Source organism: Pelodiscus sinensis, chromosome 21, assembly GCF_049634645.1.
Source record: "Pelodiscus sinensis isolate JC-2024 chromosome 21, ASM4963464v1, whole genome shotgun sequence".
Lineage (NCBI taxonomy): Eukaryota > Metazoa > Chordata > Testudines > Trionychidae > Pelodiscus > Pelodiscus sinensis.
Genome location: NC_134731.1, coordinates 1,709,738 through 1,726,279, shown reverse-complemented (window position 1 = coordinate 1,726,279; position 16,542 = coordinate 1,709,738). Strand labels below are relative to the sequence as shown.

The window sequence follows — 16,542 nt, the reverse complement described above, 5'->3', positions numbered from 1 at the left end:
ATGTATTTAGTCCAGGTGGCCCAGCTAAGATGCTGTATATTGTTTCCAGTAGGATTCTGATTGTTTCTAATTTTGGAACCATGTGAGAGCACGAGGAAGTAGGTGACGTGATGCGCTTTGCTATCATAGTGAGCCCAGTATCAAATTTTGGTTTTGTTTTTTTCTGGAATTTTTACTTCTGTGTCCTGTGTTGTAGTCTAGTGATGTGTTGTACCGAGAACAGGGAAACTACTTCAGGGTTGGTTTTTTTAAATTTTTTATATGATAACCAAATTCAATTCCCCATAAATATGGGGAGTATGGGGTTCCTGGCTGAGCAAAATGTCTAACCTCTAGATGTTCAGTGAATCCAAAGCTCATTATTTTTTTTAATGTATTTTGACCTGTTTTCATCAAAGAGCATATTGGCCATTTGAGTATTCAGTAATGGATTTTTTCATTCTCTGCTACCATTGTGTAACAACATGACTTGCTATGTCATGCCACCTATATTCTTGCTTGCCCAGTCAAATCTTTGAGCATGCATTTGAAATGACTTGTATGTTGCGATCTTACCCTTCGTTTTAGGATATTGTGTTGTTCCATCTATCTCTGAATGCACAGTAGAGAGAACTTTCCAAAAGACTATTTATTATCCAGTGTGATCTTTATGTTAAGACCAAGATTCAAGTTAAGCCATCAGCTTATTACATAAAAATTACCATGGAATGGAAAGAACATCATGTGAGTTTAAAAGTGAGACAGTGCTACTAATCTGAGGTTAATTTCCACCGCCTGCACTCTATGCAATGGAGCTATGTCCATCCAATTAACATCTAGAAAGGAGAATCCTTTCTAATTACCCAATCACGTCTCCTTTCAGCCGGGTCAGTGGCCTTAAAGCATCCATTTGTTCCGTCGTTTCTCGTGGGACCCAGCCTTGTAAGTTCCCACCATTCTTAAGGTTCTTTCTTTTTTTGTTTGATGTCTATAATAAGAAAATACACTGACTGCAATCTCCGCTTGTTAATTACAAAACTATGTTCTGTTCCCTCCCTCTGGAGCACCTGGCATTGGCCACTGTGGGCAGACAGGACACTGGGCTAGATAGACCTTTGGTCTGACCCAGTCTGGCTGTTCTTATGTTCTTAATGTTAGCTTTATGTTGCTTATAATTGGCTTCCTTCTTTATGGCTCTCTTGCTGCCCCACCCTGCCACCCCCCAATTGTATGAGATAATAGGACTGCATGGATGCTGAGCCCTCCAGAGCCCTTTGAGAACAGTGCCATTTTAAACAGAAGTAGAAGCCCTTGGCTTGAGTACTAAGAGTTTATTTAATTTTTCTTTTAAGTGCCAAATTATTCACAATTCAGAGGGTTACTCTCATTTAGTGTTTATCTTCAACTACTGGAAATTCTTCCAGGATGCTGGCTTTCATTTTTTTCACCCATACATAAAGTTGATAATGAGTTCTTACTGGAGCTCTTAATTCGTGCCTCCTTTAACATTACATTCTCCACAGTTGTGAGCACTTGGGAACCAATATCTATGAAAACCAACCCCGGGAAAAGGCCAAAGCAGGCTAACAGAAGTATCTCTAGCCAGTCAGTTTTCCTTTTTCAGTTCATAGCACTTCTTCCCCCTGCCCTTCTTTAATAAAGGGCTCAAATGTATGGATTTAGAAATGACTTTGTTTTGGAATAGCTCACTTTGAAAGCATTTTTCAAAGGAATTGTAGATACTTCTATTCAGTTCTGAAATCTTCTGCTCTGGTCTATAGCTTCTCATTCCCAAGACTTCATCTTGTTCTTATAAGATTTCTCCTGATATTCTTTAGGAATCTAGTTTTCCACACCAAAGCTAAATAAATATTTGGAAAATCTTGTACCCGTTCTAACCATCCCTTGTTTCTGAATATTTGCTAGGTGATGCTTTTGATTATTAACATTTGTTATATTTTGGGATTTATTGCATTAAAGTATTTCCAATTGCATATTTACATTTGTGATTAAACCTCTGTGCTAGTTTTAACATTTTGGAACTGTAATGAACTTACTTTAAATATGTGTAATTAATAAATACAATATTTTGTTTTATATTCCCACATATATGGCATCAATCTTCAACATGTAGAAAATTACATTAATTAGCCTAAGCTATCTTCCCACATAAATGCTAACAATGAGTAAAGATGCACACTAAAAGAATTAAAGCCTGAGAAATTCTAAATGCCATATATCATATAAATTACAACCAATCAACCAAATTAAAAGTAGAGGTGGAAAAAAGTGTACTTAGCACTCTTAATAGTACCATCTAGTGTGTGAGAGAGAAATTGCATCCAGTTATTAAATACCATTCCTAACATGTACCCATTTGGCAAGGTGTCTTTTCATCAGTAAGGTTTTTCCTCCCTTGATCTTCCCTTGTCTGGCATCCCAGGATTAATGAAGATTAAAGCTTTCGGTGCCTGTAGCATGGTAGTTTATTTGTGACATTTGTAAAATGGCTGTGCACGGTGTGTAAGAAAAATTGTCTTTCATTGTGTAGGGTTTATATTCTCCTTGAATGTGTTCTGCTCTATTTACTCGTCATTCTGTGAACCACTTGATTTATGAATAACTTACTGCTGTTGAAAGAAAATTAAAGTAGCTGTTGCAGCTGTTTAAAAAGCAATTACATTTGATTTTATCCTGTTGTAGTACTATCCCCTATGACAAGGCATAAAACTTGGTGTATGGGTGAAAGTTGTATTTAAAAATGTGTTAAGTGTTTTCGTTTTTTCCCATAAGCTGCATCTTACACCCCTAGGACTTGCCAAATAAATGCTCAATTAAAATCTCATAGCATTGAGTTAGATGCTGGGCATGCAGTGATTATGTAACAAAATATGGTAGCCATTATGTGATCTTTCACACATCCATAAAAGTGACAACCTCTTTTGGGAAATGTTCTAGGCTAGCTCAGTCTTTCAAAAACTGCTATGAATCTAACTTCTCTAGGAAGGTCACCAGCGATGGGTAAATAATTCTCCTATGATGACTGGAAACAAAGATCCTCCTAGAACCATGGATGGTTTGTGCAGAGAACTCAACTTTTAAATAGTCCTGAGCAGAGTGTAATAAGAGAATTCTCTGTTGTGAAGCACTCTCATCTCCTAATGTTGTTAGTACTGAATACAGTAAAGAGTGAGTAAGGATATTTGGTTACCAGTTAAAATTCTACTCGTAACTTTGACTTTTCTTATTGGGAGGAAACTCTCATGTCCTTCCAGTTTTCTGGCTTATTTAAAGACTATATAGCTTTCTGATTTGATGCTGGAATGTTATTGTCATACAGAGGACTTGAGAATGTTTTATTTTTTTGGAAACATTTATTTCCTTCACTTTTTTACAAAAGTTCAGGATTGGTGAAAGATACATTTTTATTTACTCTAGATGAGTGTGAACATGATAGGCCTCAACTGTAGTATTAGTCCTCGGAGTACTGGGTCCAGTTCTGGACACCGCATTTCGGGAAAGATGTGGAGAAATTGGAGAAGGTCCAGAGAAGAGCAACAAGAATGATGAACGGTCTAGAGAACATGAGCTATGCAGGAAGATTGAATGAATTGGGTTGCCAGGTGTCCAGTATTGACCTGGACAGTCAGGTATTTTCACCTCCTGTCCAGTAAAAAAAATTCAGAAAATACCAGACACCTACAATGTCCGTTATTTCCTGATTTTTTTTTCCCGGCCAGGAGGCGAAAATCCCGGGTGCTTACCAGATTCCGCAGGGGAGCTGTCTGGTCCAGCGCAGGGAGACAAGATGGCAGATGGCCGCCGGCAGCCTGTTAGAGCCAAAAGGTCTCAAAAGCATTTCTTAAAGGGGCCATGCCGGGGATTTTTAATGTAAAAATTTTTTTTGCTTAACTCTCAGGGTCCTTTCTCCCCCCCCTCCCCACCAACAACTTTGGTCTCCCCCCTTTTTTTCTCAACAGAATTTTTTCTTTGGTGTTTTTTTTGGGGGGGGGAGGTGTTCGGTATTTTTGGTTAAACCATCTGGCAACCGTATGAAAGACTTGGGTTTGTTTAGTTTGAAAAAGAGAAGACTGAGGTGGGACATGATAGTTGTTGTCAAGTATCTACAAAGGTGTTACAAGGAGGAGGGAGAAAAATTGTTCTCCTTGGCCTCTGAGGATAGGACAAAAAGCAATGGGCTTCAACTGCAGCAACGGAGGTTTAGGTTGAACATTAGGAAAAACTTCCTAATTGTCAGGGTGGGCAAACACTGGAATAAGTTCCCTAGGGAGGTTGTGGAATCCCCATCTCTGGAGATATTGAAGAGCATGTTAGATAGGCATCTATCATGGATGATCTAAATGGTGCTTGGTCCTGCCATGAGGGCAAGGGACCGGACTTGATGACCTTTTGAGGTCTCTTCCAGTTCTAGGGTTCCATGATTAATATGCTCTTATCTCACAGGAGTGTTCAAATTATTTGAATGTTGGAAGGTGCTGTACAATTGCAGAGCATTATTGGAGTCCTTAGGTTTTACAAGAAAATTAGAAATGAGAAAGATACAGGCGACCCCCGCACTTACGACCTAATTGGTTCCTGGAGAACCGTCGTAAGTCGGGCCATCGTAACTCGAACCCTTATTGCCCATAGAGGCAATGTTATGAATGGGGGTTCCATTCCTGGTCCGCTTTGCCGCCTGGGAGTTGTAGTCTCCTGGAGCCAGCAGCATGAATGGCGCCCTGGCCGAGAGCTGTGCCGGGCAGTCGGGGGCCCTCCGTCTCCCAGAACAAGGTGGCCGTAAATGCAGGGGGTCGCAAGTCGGGCAATCATAAATCAGGGGTTGCCTATATTTACTGGAGCTTCTTCAGGCATCAGCTGTATTACAGGCAGTCCCCGGGTTACATGGATCCGACTTACATCAGATCCCTACTTACAAACGGGGTGAGGCAACCCCGCACTAGTTGCTTCCCTCCAGCAGACCAGGGAGACGCGAAGCTAGCGCCCCCCTGCCCAGCAGACCAGGGAGATGCGGAGCGGCTTTTCTCAGCAGACACCTCAGCTTGAGAATAAAGGATGGAGGGAAGAGAGGTGTGGGAGAATAAAACTGAGCTCTGGAGAAATGTTCGGCTAGAGTTTCCCCTACAATATGTACCAGTTCCGACTTACATACAAATTCAACTTAAGAACAAACCTACAGTCCCTATCTTGTACGTAACCCGGGGACTGACTGTACTATGAAATGCTTTAAGGAAAACTCCAAAAATTACACTTTCTAAATGTTGAATAATGACAATTTCAAGGAATGTAAAACATTTTTTTAGGAACACGTTAGTGTTTCGATATCTGTTTAGTGAAAGAGGTATTTGTCCCAATGGGGGACTGCAATTTTAGTACTTCCCAGTAGGAGGCCTAATTTGATAAGTCAAATTAGGACAAAGTAGGCCAAAGGATTAGAAAGCATTACCAATCAGAACACTTTGGAATTGTTGTGAGGTGACTACATATTTGTGTAACGGTTAACTGCAACATTAAAGAACATTCTATAGTATACTTTTTGATCTGGAAACTGTAATTTCTAATGACGAATAACAAAAGCAATGGAGCCTTTTGCCTTGATCACTCTATTTTATTATAAATAACGTTTGGAAATATTTCTGTGCGCTTCTTTGAGTATTGAGCATAGGTTCATGAAGTTGGACCTCGAGTCCCCTCACATCATGAGTGGTGTGGAGAGGGAGAGGGCTGATAAAGAAAAGTTATTTATTAGTTCCCATAATATAAGGACTAGAGGACACCAAATGAAATTAATGGGTAGCAGGTTTAAAACTAATAAAAGAAAGTTCTTCTTCACACAGCGTGTAGTCAACCTGTGGAACTCCTTGCCAGAGGAGGCTGAGAAGGCTAGGACTATAACAGAGTTTAAAGAGAAGCTAGATAAATTCATGGAGGTTAGGTCCATAAAAGGCTATTAGTCAGGGGATAAAATGGTGTCCTTGGCCTCTGTTTGTGAGAGGCTGGAGAGGGATGGCACGAGACAAATTGCTTGATCATTGTCTTCGGTCAACCCTCTCTGGGGCACCTGGTGCTGGTCACTGTCGGCAGACAGGATACTGGGCTAGATGGACCTTTGGTCTGACCCACTACGGCCGTTCTTATGTTCCTATGTAATGCACAGGATCTGAAACAGCTGTTGGATGCTTCTTCATAATCTTGTGTTTTTTTGCAAATGTGAAATAACATGAACCAAAACTTCTTCAAAAAATGAAACATTCCTGCAGAGTGGGAGCTCCTGTCCTGCTGCTGTAACCTGCACGGGTTACACACGGCACAGGACTGGCCTGACTGCCCCTCTGTCATTAACCCAGTCTAATGTGTGCGACCTGTGCACCGGAGCCAATGGCCAGGGTGCGGAGTGGGCCCTGCTGCTTGGAATGGGCTCACGCTGCACCCCTCCCATCTGGATGGATAAGAAGAAGCGTAACCGTAAGAATTCACAGGCCTGTTTTCGTTAACGGGAGGCCTGAAACTTCCCTTTGTCTTTCGTATCCCTCCTCCTTGACCAGTGGTCCTCCAAGGGCAGTCCACTGACCACTCGTGGTCCACAGCCGCCTCCCAGGTGGGCTGCAGCTCCACTTGAGCCTTGTGGTTGGCGCACAGCCGTGAGGCTGCAGCACCAGCTCCGACTTGGAGGGGGCGCAGGAAGAGGTGAAGATAGCAAACTCCCCTCTCCCCCCCCCCGGCATCGCAGAGCTACAGGTGGAAGAGCGCCACCCCGCCCACCTCCATGGGAAAGTCCCGCCCGCCCCCCCAGACCCCGCCGAGCCATCGTCGCCATGGCAATAGTGGTTGCTTCCCTCGGTTGCTTCGGTGTTGCAGGCAGCAGGTCGGGCTGTGTGGGGCCCAGCCAGGCAGGGGCGTTGGGCACCCTCCTCCTTCCCCAGCAGCAGGCTAGGCTGTGCCATGCTCGGCAGTGGTGGGAGGAGGTGGCACTGAGGCTGAGGAGCCCACACCTGCAGGACGTCATGGACCGGACCCCCGCGGGACTCTACCTCCCGCAGGGCTGGACATCCCAGAGTCACCTCCGCCCCACCGCGCCCAGCCTCCCTGCCCCCTCCCCCAGGGGCACCCCACCCCCATTTCCCTGAACCCCCCTCTGAGCCACCCTGCCCCAACCCTATTCCTAGGGCCACCCTGCCCCCTATCTCCCTATCCCCCCTCTGCCCCCCAGCTTTATCTCCAGGCACTTCTGTCCCTACCCTACCCCAAGCCCCATCCAGGCCAGACACCCTACCCCCAGCCCTCTCTGACACCCTCCCTTGCTCCTGCATCCTCTCCCCAACCAGACACCCTACTCCCAGCCTGCTTCTGCACCCTACCTGCCACCCAGACCCTGTACCCTTTCCCCCTTCTGCACCCCACCTTCCTCCCAGATCCTGCACCCCATCCCTATCCCACTCACTGGAAGCCCTGTCCTGCACACCAAATCCCTCATTTTTGTCCCTACCCCAGAGCCTAAGGAGGGGGTCCATAAAATCCACTAACTGTGGAACCCCAGAAAAGTAAATCTGGCCTATGGGAAGCCCTGAACCTCAGTCCTTCCTGTCCCATCCCCTCTCCCAGGGATGCCAGGGGAGTGAAGTGTCTCAGATGGGGAGAGGGGCCACATGAGTGAGGGTTGGGGGGTTTTGGAGGAGTTTTTTTGCTGCTCACTTGTGTGGTCCCCAACTGATTTTTCTGTGGGTCAGTGGCTCCCGACTCAAAAAAGGTTCCACACCCCTGCCATCAATAAAAAAAAAAAAACCTTTTGTGTTGGACAAATTCATATTTTTCTTTATTTTAAATGGTTTGATAAACTCACATGAGGAAGTTAAAACGCTTAATCTGTTTAATAATGTAAATGAAACCATTCTTCCCAGGTGCAGCACTAGTAAATTGGCTGGGGCATAATAATGGAAATGCACCATTAATTACATAATCAGCTGGGGGGCCGTGGAAAGGTTTGCATTGAGCCAGGTGATCCACGGGCCAAAAAGTTTGAGAATCACTGTCCTAGCCTGTAAGGGTCCTGTGAGAAAGGACCAGACCCCACCCCACCCCGGTCTCTTGTCACCTCCAGTGGCTGAGATCAGGGAAGGCGGGATAGTCACCGAGGACGTATTCATGGGCCCCGCTTACAGCCCCAGCTTTCCTGTTCGATTCTGGCTAGTCATGTTGTTGAAAGGGGAATCTGCATCCTGCCTCCCCGGCTTCAGAGTGCAGACACAGGAAGGCCTCTGCTGCTTTTCCCCTCTTGTGGAGGGCAGTGGCGGGAAGGAAAGAAGGGCTGCTGGCAGCATTCCCTATAAGCTGAGCACTGGGGTGGCTGCCCAAGAGAGATGCAGGTGCTGCCCGGCTGATTGACAGCATGCTTGTCTCGCAGTGGTGCACATCCACACAGGCCTTGGTGCACGTAATTTATTCTGCACATGGATGGAAAAATGAGAGGCCACATTGGCTTTCACGCCTTCCGCCTGCGGCCAGGGAATGGAAGGGGTCTGTCGCCACCCTCCGTGTGTGGGTTTTCGGCCCTTCCCCCAGTAACTCCACCAGGACGAGCTTTCTAGCAGTGTCTGGAGGGCCGGGCCCTGGCCAGGCCGTTCTGCAGGAGGGGCCGCGCGCCGGGAGCAGGAGCAGGGCCGTCAAACCCCGCTGACTCAGTTCCCGGGTGAGCGGGGCCCCGGGAGATGCAGGCGCCGCGCGGGGCGGGGCGTGTCTCCGGCGGTGGTGCGCAGCGGCGCGCGGCACAAAAAGCGTTCCGCACGGGGGCGGGGCGCGGCCCGCTGCCTTTGTGAGGCGGCGCGGGCGAACAAAGGCGGCGCGCGGCTGCCATTGGCGGGAGGCGGCGTCCGTCAGGCCGGGCGGGGCCGGTTTCCGGCGCGGGGCCGAGCCGAGCCGAGCCGGGCGGAGGGACGATGCCGAGCGCCGAGCCCCGAGCAGCTGCCGCGGCCCCGGCGATGGGGGCTGCCCGCGCCTCTCCCAGCAGGGCCCCGGTCAGAGCCGGCGGGGGGGCGGCATGCGGGCCTGGGCCTTGGGGGGGAGGATGTGCGGCCTGGTGGGGGGGGCTGGGCCGTGGGGGGGGGTGCGGGCCTGGGCCTTGGGGGGGAGGATGTGCGGCCTGGTGGGGTGCGGGCCTGGGGTGGCCGTGGGGGGGGCTGGGCCGTGGGGGGGGGGTGCGGGCCTGGGGTGGCCGTGGGGGGGGGGCTGGGCCGTGGGGGGGAGTGCGGGCCTGGGGTGGCCGTGGGGGGGGGGCTGGGCCGTGGGGGGGGGGTGCGGGCCTGGGGTGGCCGTGGGGGGGGGGCTGGGCCGTGGGGGGGGGGTGCGGGCCTGGGGTGGCCGTGGGGGGGGGGGGCTGGGCCGTGGGGGGGGGGTGCGGGCCTGGGGTGGCCGTGGGGGGGGGCTGGGCCGTGGGGGGGGGGTGCGGGCCTGGGGTGGCCGTGGGGGGGGGGCTGGGCCGTGGGGGGGAGTGCGGGCCTGGGGTGGCCGTGGGGGGGGGGGCTGGGCCGTGGGGGGGGAGTGCGGGCCTGGGGTGGCCGTGGGGGGGGGGGCTGGGCCGTGGGGGGGGTGCGGGCCTGGGGTGGTGGTGGTGGGGGGTGCGGGCCTGGGGTGGCCGTGGGGGGGGGCTGGGCGGTGGGGGGGATGCGGGCCGTGCACGAGAGGGGTGTGTGTCTGGAGTGTGAGCTGCGTGTGCCTCTGTAGGCGAGGGATGTGGGTATCTCTGGGGGGGTGTAGCGGGGCTGCAGGGTCTCCCAGCGGCCTTCCGGCAGAGCCGAGCCTGCCTCCGAGGACTCCCTAGGCCCTGCGTTTGTGGCCTTCCTTTCCTTTCCTTTTTCTCTTGCAGAAACCCCGTGATTCCTGATTATTTCCCCTTCTCTCCCGCCTCCTTTCAGACATGGCCTGTCCCTCAGGCTCTGTGAAAGTGCCTCTCTCCCTCCTCCCCCTCTCCGAATTGAATTTGACCCTGTTAATTTTCCTTGGGAGGATTACTGTTCAACCCAGTCCTTTTTGACCTTTCCTTCCCTGGTCTGTAGAAAGCACCCTTGGCTTTTATTTTCTGGTTTGCATTCTGGTTAGCTGTGCCTGAAGCTGGCCCTGGCAGTACTTCTCTTCTGGATTGGGCTGAAGTGGGGTCTTATCTATCTGTTACTACCTTGTAGGACCAGGAAGAGTGCTTAGGAACCACCAGAAATCAGGGTAGTGCTGAGTTTGATACTTAAAATCATTCCTAATTGGATTTGAAAGGTAAAGCTTTAAAATTAACGCTTTGTAACCGCCTGGTGCTTATACAGTAACTGAAAGAAACATACAGTCTGGCATTGTCTGGGACAAGTCCAGGGTGGTGAGGGCCATGTGGCCCGCCTACTGACTTCTTCCGGAGACCAGCCCTGGATGAGTAGCGGGAAGGGCGCAAGCCACCTGCCAGCTTCTCCTGGGGACCTTCACAGGGGGTGCTGCACAGGCTGCCCACTGGCTTCTCTGCAGGTCTGGCCTGAGGTGGTGGGGGGGCTATGCTGCCACCAGTGGCTGGTTCTCAGGGCTGGGGCACTTGCTGCTCCCCGTGGTCATTCATCAGTATAACTGTCCCCTCCCTTTCAGTCATGTTCCAGGCACATCCCATTGTCCTGTCACAACCAAACCCTGACCTGGCTTTAAGTTATGATAAGAGGAGGCTGCATACCAAAGTTGGTGGTGCTGGCTCTTATTGTTTTGGACAGATGGCCGCAGAGACAGACACACAAACTCCCTCAATTAGATAGTAGGTTAGGAGCCTATGCGGATTGGAAATGCCCAATTATAAAAAGTTTACAACTAAATACGTGGAACAAGTATCTTTTATGTTGATTAGCCAAGAGCTGGCATGACTGGTGTCTAGTGCACAATGCTAAGAGATTGAACACCGTTTCTGAGGCACATTGGAAATCTTAACCCAAGTGACTTGGTGTCATTTAGTAAGCAAAGCATAGATTCCAGAGGTCGTTGTAACCAGATGGCAGCCAGTAACACGGAGCTCTGTTGGAGACTGGTAGGTTCTTAGCTCAGGATTGACATGGTTTAGGTTCACAACAGACCTTTCTGCTTTAAGTTTACAGTTTTGGTGGTTAACTCACTGGTATCTTAGAATCCTAGAACTGGAAGGGACCTTGAGAGGTCATCAAGTCCAATCCCCTGCCCTCACGGCAGAACCAAGCACTGTCTAGATCCAACCTACTCTGAAATATCTCCAGCAATGAAGATTCCACAACCCCCTTCAGCAATTTATTCCAGTGCTTATCTACCCTGACAGGAAGTTTTTCCTAATGTCCAACCTAAACTTCCCTTGCTGCAATTTAAGCCTGTTGCTTCTTGTCCTATCATCAGAGGCCAAGGAGAACAATTTTTCTCCTTCCTTTTACAGACTTGAAACCCGCTATCATGTCCCCTCTTAGTCTTTTCTTTTCTAAACTAAATAAGCCCAATTCTTTCAGTCTTCCCTCCTAGCTCATGTTCTCTAGACCGTTCATCATTTTTGTTGCTCTTCTCTAGACCTTCTCCAATTTCTCCATCTTTCTTGAAATGTGGTGCCCAGAACTGGCCACAATACTCCACCTGAGGTCTAATCAGCACAGAGTAGAGCGGAAGAATGACTTCTCTTGTCTTGCTCACAAACACTCCTATTAATGCAATCTTCCCCTTACGATAGATGCTAGGACAGGAAGCTGCATTTAGGAGCTCCTTCAAATGCATTTGAACACCATATCGGGTTAGTAACTGTTGCATCATCATGTTTATTTCATTCTCTGCCAGGGAACCCGTTTCTTAATTAAAGTGCAATGTTTGGGAAGCCTATTAACTCTAACACACCAATGAGCATTGCAGCAACTATTGCAACACTGCTGTGTCTTTAAAAGCTTCTTTTTTAATTTGAGATTTGGTTGAGTAGGTGAAGTGATAGCTTAGGCTATAGACACGTAGGCATTGAATTGCAAAGGAGCCCCTGAGTCATCAACTACTGATGACTTCCTAATAAAAGTAAAGTCCTGTGTTTTGCTGCTTGGTGAGAGTGTTCAGCCTTTATGAAATTCTATGATGTAACATTAATTTATTGTCAGTTTTATTTTTTCCTTAAATATTTAATAGTGCTATACTGTGTGTCAATGATTTCCCAAAAGAACTGTACATAGAAGATGAAACACTCAGCTGTAATCATAGGACGTCTACGCTAATCTCGATCATTTAACTTACATGCAAAATTGGAAACCATCAGCTGTTTACCTATGAGGAAACAATTATGTGAAATCATGACCTACCATAGCTGTAGAGATTAAGTGGCTGAAACACACTGCACTACTGAGACCGAAGTAGCTGGTTTAATTTTCTCTGATGGTGTTTTTCTTCTGTCCTGGAAAAACAACAAGGAGTCCTGTGGTCCCTTTTAAGACTAACAGATTTATTTGGACATAAGCTTTAGTGGGCAAAAAAGCAGTGCTTAGTAGGAGGAAAAGTGAGACTTGTCCTCTTCCTTCAGAGCGAGCCTACATCAAAGCCTTCAGAAATAGAAATTGATTCCTTTCAGAAGTTGAAGGGAAGGAATAAGATTGGTTTGGAGCAGCAGTGCCAAAGCCTTGCCTGATATGTTTGGTGTTGCGTTTTTAAGGCTGGGATGGGTTCTTGGTGCACAGAACAGGCCTGTGAATGCATTCATTCTGGGATTTGCATTAGGATAGGGGGTTTAGCTGTTCCAGGCTTGTCAGATGCTTGCTGGAACTCAATCCTGTATGTATTTAGGAAATGGGGTTGTTCCATGAGATTTACTGTAGGAGGCTTAACGTTTGAGAGAGCTGTTTGCAATGTGTCTGAAATAGAGGGTAGAGGACACAGTGGAGACTATTAGCTGTTTACTGCTCAGATAAGGAGGGGGAATAGATTGCTGGCCTGTTTCTGAACTCTGCTTAATGAATGGTTGCTAGGCAAATTGCATCTCAATCAGTTTAATCCTTAAGATGTCACTTACAGGTCTGCTCTTTGTGAGAGCCTGAACTAGACACTTCCAAACTGTCCTGGCTGGCCTTAGCTGGCAAAGCAGCCTGGAGTTGCTTGTTCAAGAGCTGGGCATATGTGTGTTGCGGAGTGATCCGCTTGTCAAGTGCCTGGTGTTGCAGGGCCATCGATTCAAGGACACATGCTAGGTTTGTATCCAGGAATAAATAAGAGACAACAGTGTTGTTAGCATCTCTCCTAAATCCATTTGGTATATAGTTTCCTTGTTTGGCACTAGGTTAAAATGAGAGAATAATTCCTTATTTTAAAATGGACTGCTTTCCTGATTGTTGAAGCCTTTATATTTTGGCTGTATTGGCGAGGGCAGTTTTTTAGGGTTAACTTTTGAAAACAGTTAAATCGAGAAACAGTATTATCTATGTCAGAGAGCAAGACAGTGCAAAATACTAACAAGTAATACATTCACAATTTAAGAATCTGCCTGTAAAATTGGGGGAGAAAGTGCATTGAACCAGATCCATGCTGTTGTGTATTACATCAAGGTCTTACGCTGGTGGTGTATAGCAAAGAAAAGTAGTTTCCCACCATGGTTAACTTTAACAGGCCTCTTAAGAATCAAATGCTACGGTGCTCTTTCAAAATAGGTTTTCCATGATAGATACTCATGTAAAGTGACACATTCTTCTTTGCAATAAGATGGAAATCTTCCATGCAAAAGGAAGTTCCTCTTTAAATTCTGCGTGATAGGAGTTTGATCTATTGTAAATGCAAATTAGAGTGAGCTGCAATGGAAAATGGTTTAGGTTTATTGAATGTTAAATGTATTTTAGTAACATTTATGGCGACTGCACATTGAAATGAGATCTGACTTCGTTGCATTAATTATATTACAAGCTGCTCATGAAAAGTTAAGATAGGAATTTTAGACCTTACATGAGTTAAAGATATTACAACTGAAATTTTGAAAGTGATTTGAAATAGTTTTGACCGAAGTGATATCAGTATATTTTTTTTTAAAAAAATCACGAGGTGTGTCTCCCCAATGGAGCATGTTCAGTCTCCGACATCAGTAGCAAAACAAAGGAGACGCTTAAGTTTCACTGGAGGAAGGAAGAAGTCAAGGTTTTATGATGGCATGTGCATTGGGGCCTTGTCTGTGAAGTACAGCCCAGGAGTGTTAGCTCAGATTCTAAAGAGCAGAAAGTTTACCTAACCTGTCCTTCAGGTGGATGAAATGGACAAGCAACACAGCAATGCTCTAAATGCCAAGTATTGGTACAATATTTTGGGAACAGGGCTGCTTCTTTGTAACTCTGCCTCTGCACATCTTCACCAGGAGATTGTCCTTGGCTTCATGGGGACAGGCCCCATTTCAAAGCAGCCCGGAGGAGTGTGTGCCTGATTCTGTGCTCCAGCATCCTAGAAACCAAAGTGCAGAAGTTCCTCCCATTCAACTATATTCCCATTGCTGCTTCGAGAGAATGGACTCTGAACCTCCTCTTCTCCCCCCCCCCCCCTCGGGATTGTCACGATTATGTAGCCAAACACTTCACAGCCCCATTACAAAGTGTGATCAACGTGTACATCCAAATTGTAACCTGAGAATGTGGCCCTAGAATCTTGGTTCTCGGTTGTCGAAGGCACCTGTTCTTCTCGCATCTCTCATCGAAAGATCCTTCCATTCCAACTAGATCAGTTGCCAGGAGAGATTCAGAAGTGCTGGGTGAGCCTCTCTAGTCTGGCATGCTCTGGTCTGTCAACATCCAGGTCCGGCATGATTTTAGTTAGCTTGGTGTCCACTTACCATGAGTGTGGCCAAGTTTCCTGCCGTCCCATAAAGTTTGTTTACAGCCCCCAGTCCTGACTCTGTGTTCTGTGCTGTTGTTTAGCTTAAATTTACCCCAAATTACATCTCAGAGCCCAGGAAGCAGTGGCAGTGCTGGTAATGCTGCTGAACAATAGCGACCTCCTAGGCTATGTCTACACTGGCAGCTTCTTGCACGAGAAATATGCTAATGAGGTTAAGCGTGGAATATCGCCAAGCCTCATTTGCATACCTGAGCTGCTGTTTTTGCAGAAGAGGCTGTTACTCCAGAAGGAGCTGTCTACACTGCCCCTTCTTGTGCAAGAAAAACCCGCTTGCTCAATGCCGTTATTCCTGAAAAAAGTCAGTGTAGCGGCGTTGCGCAAGAGGGTTTTTCTTGCGCAAGAAGGGGCAGTGTAGACAGCTCCTGGCGCAAGAGCCTCTTCTGCAAAATGGCAGCTCATTAGGTATGTAAATTAGGTTTGGCGATATTCCACGCTTAGCCTCATTTGCATATTTCTTGCATGAGAAGCAGAGTGTAGACATAGCCCTATGGTTTGGCAAATTCTCTGGTTTGGAACCAGTCAGGTAGGAGCTTTGGCGACAGGTCATCCTTGTGCAGATTTTGTAAGGATTCAGTTATAAGATTCCTGTCCAAAAATTTTGATTCTGGTGGCCTCTACCTTTCCTTTAAAGCAAACACATGAGCCTCTCGATCTTCCATGTTAGGGTTGGTCGGATACCTGGAATGCGAAGAGAACAGTTGGTTATTTCCTTGGCAGTAGGCAGTCTTTTAAAGTCCTTAGTTTTATTATGGTGCATAATTAGAGAAAAGATCCAGGACTCTTGAATCCAGAGGCCCTGTAAACAGATTAGTTTTTGGATATAGATGGTCTGTGCTCACTGAAATTCTTGTATGAGAAGAACTTTTAAAGCTCTTTCTACAGGAGGCGTGGATATCTGCTACTTTAGCAGCTATCTGTTGTGTGCCATCTGTTGAGATCCCTCCAGGTGATTCGCACCTTTCCAAAGCCTCACTCTGTGTTCATCACAAAGCCAAATGAACACATGAGAAAATGTTTCTCTTTTCAACTAATAGGACCCAGCCCTTTCCTTACTTTGTCACTACTGGCTAGCATCTCAGAGGGATCTGAGCGAGCAATATCACCACATAAGAATGGCCATACTGTGTCAGACCAGTGTCCAGTCTGCCGACAGTGGCCAATGCCAGATGCCCCAGAGGGAGTGAACAGAACAGGGAGTCACCAAATTATCCTTCTCCTGTCGCCCATTTCCAGCCTCTAACAAACAGAAGCTAGGAACACCATCCCTAGCCATCCTGGCTAATAGCCACTGATGGACCTAACCTTTATGAATTCATCTAGTTCTTTTTTGAATCCTGTTAAAGCCCTGGTTTTCACAACATCCTCTGGCAAGGAGTTCCACAGATGGACTGTGCATTCCCCTTCACAAGTTGACTGTATACTGCATGAACAAAAGTTTCCTTGTTTGTTTTAAATCTGCCACCTATTAATTTCATTTGGTGAACCCCCAGTTCTTACGGGAACAAGTAAATAACTTTTCCTTATTCGATTTTTCCACACCTGTCTTGATTTTATAGATTTCTATCTTATCTCCCCCCCCTTAGTCTCCTCTATTCTAAGATGAAAAATCCCAGTCTCTTTAATTTCTGTTCATATGAGACCTGTTCTAAACCTCTCATCGTTTTTCTTGCCCTCTTTTGA

General features: G+C 47.1%; 1 protein-coding gene across 2 annotated transcripts in view; it reads left to right on the top strand.

Moving 5' to 3' along the window:
- Positions 1-8,820: 8,820 nt before the first annotated feature.
- FAM222B (family with sequence similarity 222 member B) overlaps positions 8,821-16,542 on the top strand; it is a 42,385-nt gene continuing 34,663 nt past the window's right edge. Inside the window, exons 1-2 of one of the 2 annotated variants that reach the window (XM_075904517.1) lie at positions 8,821-9,008; positions 11,696-11,755. The gene's annotated coding sequence lies outside the window, so the exon portion shown is untranslated. The remainder of the gene's footprint in view (positions 9,009-11,695; positions 11,756-16,542) is intronic. The other variant, XM_075904516.1, reaches the window with a different exon arrangement.